Source organism: Anser anser, assembly GCF_964211835.1.
Source record: "Anser anser genome assembly, chromosome: 7".
NCBI lineage: Eukaryota > Metazoa > Chordata > Aves > Anseriformes > Anatidae > Anser > Anser anser.
The window spans coordinates 40,263,970-40,271,469 of NC_139727.1; the positions used below are offsets into that span (position 1 = coordinate 40,263,970).

The window sequence follows — 7,500 nt, forward strand, 5'->3', positions numbered from 1 at the left end:
CGGTTCGGGGGCACAAGGTAGGGGACAAAAAGCACAGTTTGAAGACGAGCGGTCAGCCTTGGCCAGGGCAGGAGCCGCGGGGCCACACCGCGGGCAGCAATCCGTGCTGCTGTCTGTGGGGCCGCCCGCCGGGCCCTGCTGTCTGCCACCCCCGGAGGGACGATTTGCAGCATGCCTGGGGACACACTGGGACGGGGTCCAGAGGGATGGTGCATGGATCAGCTGCCCTGTGGGAGCGACGCCCAGGGCCATGGGTTGCCTACGGGTGTTGTACACGGAACCGGCTGTGAGCGCAACTCACACTCCGACCATGCGATTTGCCATAAGGAACAGACTTTTACCAACCTCTGTGCATATTGCTGCTACAGGGCCAGGTCCTCCGACACTAATATCAATGGGATTTTTGCCATTGGTATCAGTTATTGTGGGATCTAAACCAAAGAGGCAACTCTTCAGATTTTACATAGACGCAATGACCACCTGGTGGCATAAGGTAATGCAACTCCACTGGAATCAACGGACTTGTACCTTCTGCAAAAGGTTATTTTAGACCTTAATATTTTAAAAGTTTTTATATTAATGTTGTAATTTTGTAGTGCTATTTAAATACTTTATTGTAACATTTGTGAAGAATACCTTGCAAAGCTTCCGTGCAAAGAATTTTTTTCCTATTTGCTTCAATGAAAATGCAGTTCCGTTTACAGATAGCGTAAAACCTGTGTTCTAATAAGAGGTACATCTTTAATTATTCATGATTACACTTATTGGTATCTTACATTGCACTTAACAGCAAAGAAGATATGTGTTCTGTGCTGGAGCCTCAGCAAGAGCTGTTAATCCAGCAGGAGCAGGGACGAGCGGCCGGGGCCACCGACGGGACCTCGCCATGGTTTTGTCACCTCTCCCAAACACCGCCAAGCACCTGCCACCTGCCTGTGTCCCGCACACAGAAGACACCTGATCTCAAAAGACATGACGTTCTCTTCGTGGTGCACACGGTGGCTCCTCAGTTTCAGCGGTGTGGCCTCGTTTTAGGCCGAGGGGCTCACACCACAGCACACAGCCGAGCAGCCGCGGCGCGCCCTGCAGAGGGGTTCGGTCGGTGCCACCCGCCCGATACAGGCGGCCTTGCTCTGCTCTACATCTGCTCATTACAGCAGGGGCTAAATATTAGGTAAGCGCAAAGATCTCTCAGTGGAATATATCTTAAATCAACTTTTAATTATTATTTATCAAAGCACATCCAAAACGTATCGCAAGAGTGATACACGGTATTTGTAGGTGCGTGCTTCAGGAGTGTCCTGTTTATTGCCAAATGTCGGAGATGTCGAGACAGCGTTCGTAGAGCAGAGCACTTCAGTGGGGCTCTACAGGCCAGAACGGAGTCAGGCCCCAGCTGCCAGGCCTGTCACCCATTCTGCATTTAGTTCCCCCCCTAAAAGTGAGCCGGGGGAAACTGATCTGGAAATCGTCTTTTGGTGCCGGGCCGCCCAGAGCAGCAGACCCAAGGAGCGCCCAGTGGCTGCGGTCGGAGGTGGCACTGGCACCGCTCGCTCTGCTTTCAAGGGTTCTCCAGCCTCTGCCGAGGCTGTTCTCGAAGCTGTCACCCCTCTGCCAAGTGAGTGAATGGGGCGCAGCCTGCTGCCTGCACCGTGAAGCGATCCTCTGCCTGTGACACCCCAGCCTCAGCCACCAAGGTCCAGGGAGTGCCCGCTGGAGGAGTCGACCGCGGTGGAAGGAGCTGAGCTCCGCATCCACGAAGAAAATGAAATAGCTGCGTACATATCTAGGGGGAACATCTGGACGATTGTGAGCAACTTACATACATTTACTTAATTGCGATCTTCAATGAAATTGTCCGTCATAAAAGATGCCTCAAGAATTCTGATTTTAACTGTCTATCTGAACGAGTCGCAATGTACACTCATATCGTTTGTCTTAATTTTATTTCACTATCACTAACTGTAGACACTACTTCAGAAATATTTTGAATTTAGTTTTAATTGTACAGCTTTCAACTCATGCAACATTTCTCTTTGTGTTGAAAGCATCACGGTGATTTATCCTCATTATTGTGTAAATAGGTTTCGGCAGTTCTCAGTAAATAAAACAAAGAGTGACAGGAGGAGAAGGGGGAATTTGCTTTCCTACCAATTAGAGTAGCCTTAGGCAGTACTTTTAAGAGGAGATAAATCCTGCAAATCACTAAAATGATCCTGTCACATGCACCAAATATTAAAATCACACAGCGGCGCACTTCATACAGTTTGCTTTGGTTTAATGAGTTGGGGTGGGCTTCGTCATGAGGTTTGCATCTCGCAGTTGGGGACTGTTGATTGACAGTGAAGATCATGCCCAACTGCAGCTTCCTAACCAGTAGGGCCAGATGGAAAATCACAATTCATGTTTAATATGCAGTTTTTCAGCTAACGAAAATTCCCAAATTGTCTCCTCACCTCCTACCTGAAAATTTTTTCCCATAATAAATGCAAAATATGCTTCATATTAGCCAAGAGTGGTTTTTCCCCCTTCCAGCAAGTTATTAAAAAAATCCTGTATAAATGATCCCTATTAAGTGAACAACCTGTTAACTTCTTCAATTATGTAAGTTATCAAGGATTAAAAGACAAGTTTCTGAAACATCTGGTGTCACACTTAGACACTTCTAAAAGTAAGTGGTGTGTCAGGGTAAGGGTATCATCACCAAAGGAGAGGACACTTAAAAAGTGCTAAACTATTAAACATATGCTTTGTTCTACTAAATTTTCTGTCCAACGCAACGCTACTCCAGGTTCCCGTGGCAAGCTGGTGATGATGCCGTGGCTCATGTTATACCTGCCACTGTGGAGGAGAACGTGGAGGGGTGAGGTCGCCAGAGCATTTCTGCATACCGAAACAAAACGTGCCAATACGGTGTAATATATGTAGCAAAGAGGTGGCTAATATCAAGCTTTTAACGATAAGCAGGACATAGCAGACATATTGCACGATGCTGAAGGAGCCCTTATAACTCAGGGCCGTGCTGTTATAGCTTGGAGTGTCCTATTTTCAATTATTATCTCCCCCTGCACTGCTCTCCTGCAGTCAAGTTTTACACTCTGACATTTATACTTAGTATATTGAGCAATGATTGTTACCTTGTTACAGCATTTTTTTGTGCAATGCTTTATGAGAGTGGAACTAAATGTATGACAGGAACCCCAGTAACCTGAGACCCTGGGTCAGTAATGTATTAAAACAAAACAAGACACACATGGCTTCGGCACAGCAAGAAATCATGCAGGAATGGGGACTCGGACAGGCTGAGATAAAGAAGGCCCACCTAACAGCTGCAATTATAGCCTTCGTTATATGAGTCAATCCATTACTGCATATAGGCTTGACAAATTACCATAAATGCCAAACCAGAACAACAGCAAAGTAATTTAGCTTTGCGCTGGACACTTTGAAAGTTGGAATAGCTGCATATATCAGTAAACACTAATTAATTAATCAGTGTTGTTGTTGGTATAGTGATTATGATCTTTCTTTTTTTTTTTTTAATTTATAAACTTCCTTCAGCTAAACAACTAAAAAATTAGGATTATAGCGGTGAGAGGATAAAATCATTGTTTTACATTCTCATTTGAAATGGAACAGCACATCAATTTGTAAATATCTTAAAATAAATATAAGTTTTTCATTACTGCTTTCACTAATGTATATCTGCAAATTAAAGACAAGCTTTACATTAAAGAACTGTTCACTGTTAACTACCCACGAGTTAACAAATGCTTGGGCTATCTTTCCATAGCATTGATTTGTCAGCATTAAATTATACGATTATATTTTATCGCTTTCTTATATGTAAAGTCTCTCTTCTACTCAGTGTACAGGATGGAGAATGATCATTAACATTACCTCATACGTGTTTTATATTCCCTGAAAAATATGTAGCGCCAGGACTTCCACAGGGCACATCTTCCTAACCTTGTCATTTATTAAGTCGATGTCTTATCAACCTCCTCGCAGACATCTTCCCCATCACACTTAAGCATTTCAAAATTAACAGCACAGCCCTTCTGCGAGGTGAAATTACTACTCTATTACTATCTTTCAGTGAGGGTAAAGTACAAAGAGACAGAGACGAGCACGGCTGGACACACCGGGTGCCAGTGTGAACGTGCGGGAGCGTTTCATAGGGCCCAGCCAACTGCCCAGGGGCAGCTCTGGACCTCAGGGCCGGCTCCACCTGGACCACGACAAGCTGCGGGAGATCCACACTCCGTCCTCAACAGCTTTGCTTACCGGTGAGTGATCTACCGCACCCCAGCTGAATATCCTTAAGTCTTATTTAGTCTATAGTTTGTAAGTGTCAAGGTCTCCCTCTGTCCCACGTCCCAGTCACCCTGCACAACCAGGAGTGTTCAGAGCTTTTCATAGCATAGGCCACAAACCAGTTCCTGCTGATACCAGATGCAGTGCGAGCACTCAGCACACCTAAAATTAAAGCTCCAAGTGTCAGAAACAGTGAACGAGACAGAGAAGGATGCTGCAGCACTGAAAAAGTGGGTATGACTTGTTGAATATGACACAGAAACTGTGTGACAGAAATAGACATAGAAACTGTATTTGAGACTTAATTCCTTGGGTCAGCAGGACCCAACTAGAGGAGTAATACCTTCCTTCTCCTGCCTCAGGCACGAAATGTTACCTAAGCTCGTCGAGGAATGAACAGAAGGCCATGTAGGTACGACTCCTTTGCTACACGTGAAAACACGCGCAGCGGGCACCAGCTCCAGAAAGTGTCACACGCAAGAGGAGTCAGCATGCATTTGAGGACCTTATCAGATTTTGCGTCCAAAAAGGGGATGAAATTCAGGTTACAATAGGCAACCTTGATGCTGTCAAATCTTTTAAATGGTTGGTGTTTGACTTTTTCACCTCATCCTTCTTTAATATATTTCTCTTTGTAATTCCCTACTCTTCAGGTTGGAAGGCGGAAGTATTGTTGGCTAGAACCAACGCCGCCTCCTCTGTGAACTGCCGGAGGAAGCTCTCCAGAGGACCACCAACTGGGCCGGGGCACGAACGCCGTGACAGCACCCGGCCCCTGCCTGGCCGCGGGCTCTGCTCACGCCAGCCCCGAGCACGCTGGCTTTGGTAGAGCCGGCCGCCCGGCTGTGGTGGCTCAGCACTTCCCACATGACAACTTAGTCTAATTGAGTGGGACAAATTATCTTACAATGGACTCTGTGCAACAGCAGCAGGACTAAATCTATACTCCAGCTAACTCCGAACACATAATTTAGCCATAAGAGACTAGCAGTGTCAGTGGTTTCCACAACTATTTGCTAAAAGCAGAATAAAATTCAGGCTCAGAAATGCTGAGTTCAGTGCCAGAAAGCAGCATAACGGAGCCATAACGTGTGAGTTCAGAGTTAGAAAAACGGTGTTCTTCTTCCGCAGCTTACTGTGTTTCTTTCCCAGTCCCTCCGACTCCTTGAGCCAGCCCACGGGGCCGTGCCCCCACCACTGTTGGTGGGAAGGGGGCACAGGAGGAGCAGCGCCCGGCTCCCAGCAGGACCCTGCCGAGGAGCAGGCAGTCTCCTTGCCCTCACCTCCCGCAGCCCAGTAAGAGCTAGGAAAAATCAGGGAACTAGTATTTAAACTCATTACTGGCGGTTCTCCTAGTATGAATTATCCAGAGTATAAAACATCGAGTTTTATTGTCTGATGCTAATCCTGTTGGTGGAACTACAGTTTCAGAGGATATTTGGACTGATTTATTTAGTTTTCTCCACCTTTGATATCCCTATCCCTTTTAAGAAGATAGTCTTTTTGATGCTAAATAAAAAGTTGAGAAACTTAAAGTATTTCAAAATACAAGAACTGATTTTGCTGGCTATAGCTAACTCACAGTCTTTAATAGAAGGAGATAGTGGGCCCTAATGAGCAACTCACATTTGCCATCAGATATTTCACTTTACCAGAGGGTTGGGGTTTTTTTTTCTTTGTTTGTTTGTTTATTTAAATTTCTAGACAATCAGAGATCTCTGTGATGCTTCCTTGTGAGAACTGTTTGGGGAAAGGCTACTTTCTTCAGCTGAAAGATACAAACGTTAGCACATCCATCCTCCAGGACACTTGGAACATTTTGTATTTACATCTCCGTATATCCTGAACACATTTATTATAGTAGGGCAAACAACTAAAAGAGAAAATAATTACAACTATGACTATATGCGTTGCTCACACCACCGCTGACAGTCATTAAGAAAACTGCAGTGTATTCGCTGTCTTAAAGCAGATCTCCACGCGGAGAGCAACACGAAGCTCTACTTCACAACGAGGAGCTTATTGCCACTTCAGCATTGACACTTTATTTGTATATATTGAAATACACGGATAAATGCACCGCTTCCCACACAGGATAACACAACCCTTGTCCTCTAAAGATACGGCGCTGACCACCGCACAAATCCACGAACAGTAGTCGGCTGACCGATGCGTTGTCCACAACAACTCCTAAATCTATTTCATTTTATCTGTGTTTTTTGAACCAGTCGCTCCTGGTCTTATTTCAGAAGGAATGCAAATCTGTGACACAAATCAATCTGAAATTCTAGAGCCAGAACTAGGCATTTGTCCTGGTGATGTTTAAATCGACTCCCTAGAGGAGTTCTTGAGAAGCACTTTAGCAATGGGGAGGCGGCAGACATCCATCGGGCCACGATACCTTGCTACTTTTGCTTTATTTCTCTTTACACACTCTCTTCCTACAGAACAGTTAATTCGAACGGTGTAATTTTGTAATTACTGGCCTACCTTCTCGGGAGCGTGTGCTGGGCTGTATTTATAAGCTCCACCTGCTTCTCTTCAACCCTACCCTCATCCACCAAAACCCCACCATTGGCCTGTTGGCCATGCCCGGGGGGAGCCCGTTTGGTTCCTGCCTGTTTAAAATTCTGGGCTTGTACACAGCGAACCTGTGGCTGGTTCACCTGGTTGGAGATGGAGCTGCAATGCAAAGCAGAGCCAGAACTCTCCCTGCCTCTGCGTCGCGCAGTGCCATTTCTTTATTAATTTAATACCTATACACTCAAATGTTGTGCAGAATTCAGGATTGATTCCTACACTGATTTCCCCAATATGATTTACATAGTAGCTGAGTGTAAATTTAAAATAATTTGGACTGAATGATCCTTACTAGAATAGATGGCCTCAAGAAAAGGATGGAAAATAAAAGCAGCTTTAGTCAGAATCTAAGCAATTTGCTGCCAAATACAAGCAGCATTTCCCCAGATTATAATTTACACTGTATTAACTGTCAAGAGTACTTTTGAGAAATATAGATAACAATTCAGATGCAATCGATAGGGAGTGACAGTTGATTTTAAAGCTTAATGCAAGACAAGAAAGAAATGACTGGGGTATCAGCTCTGGAAGAATAAATTTGTTTTGTATTTGATTTTTGTGTTAAATTTATTACTGCCAAGAACAGCTCTCTTTCAATAATAT

General features: G+C 44.7%; 1 protein-coding gene and 1 long non-coding RNA gene across 14 annotated transcripts in view; both read right to left on the reverse strand.

The window, feature by feature from the left end:
• EBF3 (EBF transcription factor 3) overlaps window positions 1–7,500 on the reverse strand; it is a 127,572-nt gene that overhangs the window by 71,506 nt on the left and 48,566 nt on the right. The window lies entirely within an intron of this gene.
• LOC310902306 overlaps window positions 1–7,500 on the reverse strand; it is a 25,718-nt gene that overhangs the window by 15,715 nt on the left and 2,503 nt on the right. The window contains exon 1 of the long non-coding RNA XR_014586631.1: window positions 1–7,500. This exon is cut by the window's left edge and continues 8,186 nt beyond it; it is cut by the window's right edge and continues 2,503 nt beyond it. This is a non-coding gene — a long non-coding RNA (uncharacterized lncRNA).